This window comes from Myotis brandtii, unplaced genomic scaffold, assembly GCF_000412655.1.
Source record: "Myotis brandtii unplaced genomic scaffold, ASM41265v1 scaffold194, whole genome shotgun sequence".
In the NCBI taxonomy this organism is placed as follows: domain Eukaryota; kingdom Metazoa; phylum Chordata; class Mammalia; order Chiroptera; family Vespertilionidae; genus Myotis; species Myotis brandtii.
Window position 1 is genome coordinate 2710048 of NW_005357232.1, and position 5724 is coordinate 2715771.

General features: G+C 37.4%; 1 protein-coding gene across 2 annotated transcripts in view; it reads right to left on the reverse strand.

Annotated features, from left to right (window-relative positions):
- SLC25A21 (solute carrier family 25 (mitochondrial oxoadipate carrier), member 21) overlaps positions 1-5724 on the reverse strand; it is a 541855-nt gene that overhangs the window by 509136 nt on the left and 26995 nt on the right. The window lies entirely within an intron of this gene.

Consider the following 5724-nt stretch of genomic DNA (forward strand, 5'->3'; position numbering starts at 1 on the left):
CTCCCGCCCCGGCGCTGGGCCAGAGGACCTGAGGGTGCACCAGGGGACCTGAGGCTGCACCCCCCACCCAGCACCAAACCGGGGGACCTGAGGCGGCACCTCCCACCCAGCGGGGCTTGACGGGGGACCTGAGGCTGTGCCGCCCACCTGGCAGGGCTTGACGGGGGCCCTGAAGCTACATCCCCCACCCGGTGGGGCTTGACTGGGGACCTGAGGCTGCGCCCCCCACCCAGCGAGGCTTGATGGAGATGGGGCCGGCCGGGTGTGGATCTCACCCAATGGGGGTGGGGCTGGCCAGGTCTGGGTCTTGCGCGATTTCGAGGTGCACGGGGTGGATGGGGACTTGACTCTGGGTCCCACAGCATGCCCCAGACTCTGACAGGAGGAGGATTTTCATATACATTTTACTAATTTTCTTTCATCTCTGACACTTCTATTATGAAGGGCAAAGAGCAATATTAAAATATTTCCTCTAATTAATTCCCTTTTTATGTGCACAAATTTCGTGCACTGGGCCACTAGTTTATAATATGTGGATGCCAGCATGTAATCCATTTTAAATTTAAAAAATGGCCTGGCCACTCAGTGGATAGAGCATCGGCCTGTGGACTGAAGGGTCCCGGGTTCAATTCCGGTCAAGGGCACGTGCCTCAGTTGCAGGCTCAATCCCATCCCTGGTTGGGCAACCAATCAATGTGTCTCTCTCACATTGATGTTTCCCTTTCTCCCCCCTCCCCTCCTTTCCACTTTCTCTAAATATCCATGGAAAAATATCCTTTGGAGAGAATTAACCCAAAAAAATAATAATAAAATAAAAAATAAATTTTAAAAGTGCTGACTTCATTACATACCAGGAGTGGGGAATTCATGCTGTGGAAGCTGACCCCTTCTTCAAACCCCATGCTCCAATCTTTCTCTCTTTCAAGGGATCGGTCAAAATCTTTCTCTCATCCCATGCTCCAATCTTTCTCTCTTTCAAGGGATCGGTCAAAAGTCATGTTCTTCCTTAAGTGTACCCTAATGCCAGAGACAGGAATATAGTCTTCTGATTTCTACTGACAATAGTTTCTTTCTATCCCTCTCATCATTCTTTATCTTACATTTTTCTTTCTTCTTCCCCTAGTTTTATTGAGCTATACTTGATATGCAACACTTGTATTGGTAAGGGGTACAGCATAATGATTTGGTATATGTATATACTGTGTAATGACAACCACAATTAGTTAACATCCATTACCCCACATAGTTACAATTATTTTCTTATGATGAGAAATTTTGTTTTCTTATTATGAGAACATTTTTTTTCTTTCTTGAGGAACTTAACCATTTTGATTATCTCCAGAACAACTAGGATAATGCCTTGCCCTCTAGGTCTTCAAACTCCTTCCTGACATTTCTGAGAATGTCTCTGCGATAAAGGAATAATTATTTTGTTCTCTTGTTGAATTCCTCTAATTGTTTATAAGCCCTTCCTTATGCTAAACCACTTTGTAACTTACCCATTGATCTGAATTATGCATTGCTGAGTTATGCAAAAGTATAACCTAACTTTCATGGTATAATACTTCATTGTTTTATTTTCTAAACTAAACACCTCCCCATAATAAATGGCTTCTAAGACCTTTCATCATCTTTGTCATCCATTTAAATGCATCTTCCATTTCATCAATAGCCTTAAAAATCTTCCCATCAGAAATGGGAAAGATTTATAAGAGAGAAGTAATAGGAGAACAATAACAAATAGGTGAAATAACAAAGTACTACAGAAGCACAGTGGAAGGAAAGCTTATCTGGCTTGAGAAGTCATTCATTAATAATCAGCAAAATAACTGAATCGACTAAACCTATCAGAGAATCCTATTGCACCCCCTCAAACACCTACCTATGGGTCACTGTTTTCCAAGATATATAGCAAATAGTAAACACAAATAATAACAGATAACATGAATTGAGTAAAAGTATGTACCAGGCATGGTGAATGCACTTTTTATGTATTATATCATTTATCCCTCACAATCATCCTTTAAGGTACATATTATCATTACATCAATTTATAGGTGAGGAAACTAAAGCTTAAAGAAATTATTTGCTACAAGTTATACAACAAGTAAATGGCAGAGTCAGAAATCTACCAGGTGTATCTGGTCCCAAAGCCCAAGCTTTTAAATCTCATAATATATTGCTTATTCTTAAAAAAAATAGGTAGATAGGTAGGTAGGTAGACAGACAGACAGGTAGAAACTTAAAAGGTAGAGGTGGCCACTACTCCAAATTTGGAAAACTCTTTAAGTTATATAAATAACAGGTAACTTCTCAATTTCTCATAACTGTTAAAAATGCCAATTTACATTGCTAACCTCCCACAAAGGTATGTAGTTTCCCAAACTTATTTAACCTTTATCTAAGAGCATCTTGCAGGACTAGTGTTCCACGGAACATATTTTTGAAAATGCTGCATTATATTAAGAATGACTTTTTTCCCCCCAAGAACAATTCTTTAAATGTTTTCAGTACATTTGGTTAATCAGTTATGAATCTATCCAATGGTGATTGTGCAAGTAAATTTTCATAACTCACTTCTTAACTTGGGGAAACCAACAACTTAAATATAGTCTGGGGAGTAGAGAGAGGAATGTGGCTTGAAAGTAGCTCATTCTTTTCTTCATTCAAAAGAGAGTAATGAACAGCTACCACGAGCCAGGTTCTGCTAAATGTAAGGCATACAAAAATGTCCATAAACTAATTCCTTCTGTTGAGGTGCTAATTGTTTTTGGCTGGGCGGGGGGGGGGGGGGGGGGGGGGACACTGCACATCTTCAGTGCAGTGATCCATATCGCACACTGTGTACACAGGGTAGCCTCATGTAGAAATTCTGAATGGAGATGTAAGAGAATAATATAATGCCATATAACACGTACAACTTTTGAATCATAAAGAAAGTTTAGATTCCACACAAAAGAAAATATAATTGCATTTCAGTCTATCAGAAAATATTTCACCGAAGAGGGGCTACACCCTGCTTCTCCTTGCCCTGATCACTAACAGTGGTCCAAATGTTTTATTGGCATTCCTGTCCACCAATGATGGAGAACTTATTTCCTAAAATAAACATAAATGAAAGTATCTCTAACCTCAAAGTTGATTTAAAAAATTGTGCTTTTTACAATGTAATTTGAATGTTTATGCATATAGGTCTCAATACCTGATAAAAACTTCCAATTATGCCTTCAGTATTTAAAATCCAATATCAGATAGACACTTGCTTCATGAGAGAATAATATTGGAATAAAACATGAGATGTATGAGATGTATCATTGGTGAATATGTTCTTCCATTCAGTGGGTTGTCTTTTCATTTTGTTGATGGTTTCCCTTGCTGTGCAAAAACTTTTTAGTTTGATATGGTCCCTTTTGTTTAATTTTTCTTTTGTTTACCTTGTCTGATGAACTATATCAGAAAAAAATGTTGGTATGATAAATATCCAAGCTTTTATTGCCTATGTCTTCTCTAGGATTTTTATGGTTTTGAGTCTAACATTTAAGTCTTTAATCCCTTTTGAGTTTATTCTTGTGTATGGTGTAAGATGGTGGTCTAGTTTCATTTTTTTGGCATGTGTCTTTCCAACTTTCCCAACTCCATTTATTGAAGAGACTATCTTTACCCCATTGTATGTTTTTGCCTCCTTTATCAAATATTAATTTACTATAAAGGCCTGGGTTTATTTCTGACCTCTCTGTTCTGTTCCATTGATCTATAAGTCTGTTTTTATGCCAATACTCTGATGTTTTGATTACTATGGCCTTGTAGTATAGTTTGATATCAGGTAGCATGATTCCTCCAACTTTGTTCTTTCTCGAGATTGCTGTGGCTATTCAGGGTCTTTTGTGATTCAATATAAATTTTTGGAATATTTGTCCTAATTCTGTGAAATATGCCATTGGCCTTGATAGGAATTGTATTGAATCTATAGATTGCTTTGGATAGTATGTACATTTTAATGATGTTAATTCTTCCTATCTATGAACACTGTATATGTTTCCACTTATTTGTATCTTCTTCAATTTCTTTCTTCAGTGTCTTATAATTTTCTAAGGAAAGGTCTTTTACATCTTTGGTTAAATTTATTCCTAGGTATTTTATTCTTTTTGAAGCAATTGTGTATGGGATTGCTTTATTATTTTCCCTTTCTGATAGTTCATTATTGGTGTATAAAAATGCAACTGATTTCTGGATATTTCATATATATCCTCCTACTTTACTGAATTCATTTATCAGTTCTAGTAGTTTTTCAGTGGAATCTTTAGCATTTTCTATGTACAATATCATTTCATCTGCAAATGACAGTTTTACTGCTGCCTTTCCAATTTGGATGCCTTTTATTTATTCTTTGGGTCTGATTGCTCTGGCTAGGACTTCCAGTACTACGTTGAATAAGAGTGGTGAAAGCAGACATCACTCTCTTCTTCCTGATCTAAAGGAAAACACTTGTAGTTTTTGCCCATTAAGTATGATGTTGGCTGTTGGTTTGTCATATGTGGCCTTTATTACATTGAGGTATGTTCCCTCTATTCCCACTTTGCTCAGAGTTTTTATCATAAATGGGAGCTGGATTTTATCAAATGCTGCTTCTGCATCTATTGATATGATAATGTGGTTTTTATCCTTCATTTTTTAATGTGGTGCATCACAATTATTATTTGTGGATATTGTACCAACCTTGCATCCCAGAATAAATGCCTCTTGATCATAGTGTTTGATCTTTATAATATATTGCTGGATCCTACTTGCTAATATTTTGTTGACATTTTTTGCATCTACAGTCATCAGGGATATTGGCCTATAATTTTTCTTTCTTTGTATTTTCTTTATCTGGTTTTGAAATTGGGATAATGTTGGCCTCATAAAATGATCTTAGGAGTCTTTCCTCCTCTTGAAATTATTGAAATAGTTTGAGAAACATAAGTGTTGATTCTTCTTTGAATGTTTGGTAAAATTTGCCTGTATATAACATTTAGTCCAGGACTTTTGTTTGCTAGGAGTTTTTTTTTATTACTACATCAATTTCACTCAACACCAAAAAAAAAAAGAAACACAATTGAAAATGGGCAAAGGACCTGAATAGGCACTTCTCTAAAGAGGACATACAGATGGTCAGTAGACATATGAAAAGTTGCTCAACATCACTAATCATCAGAGAAATGCAAATTAAAACCACAATGAGATATCACCTCATACCTGTCAAAATGGCTATCTAAATAAATAAACAAACGCATGTTGATGGGGATGTGGAGAAAAGGGAACCCTCATGTACTATTGGTGGGAATTCAGACTGGTGCAGCCACTGTGGAAAGCAGTATGGAGTTACCTCAAAAAAATTAAAAATGGAATTTCCTTTTGACCCAGCAATTTCACTTCTAGGAATGTATTTTAAAAAATACTTGAAATGCTAAAGAATACATGCACCCCTATGTTCACTGTAGCATTATTTAAAATAGCCAAGATTTGGAAGCAGTCCAAGTGTCCAGCAGTAGAGGAGCGGATAAAAAAGCTGTGGTCAAAAAGAGATCCAGAGACAGAGAAGCATCGATCAGACCATGAAACCTTAGAGGGTAGGTAGGGGAGGGTGTGGGAAAGGAGGAGAGATCAACCAAAGAACTTGTATGCATGCATATAAGCCTAACCAATGGACACAGACACCAGGGGAGTGAGGGCATGAGGGAGGCG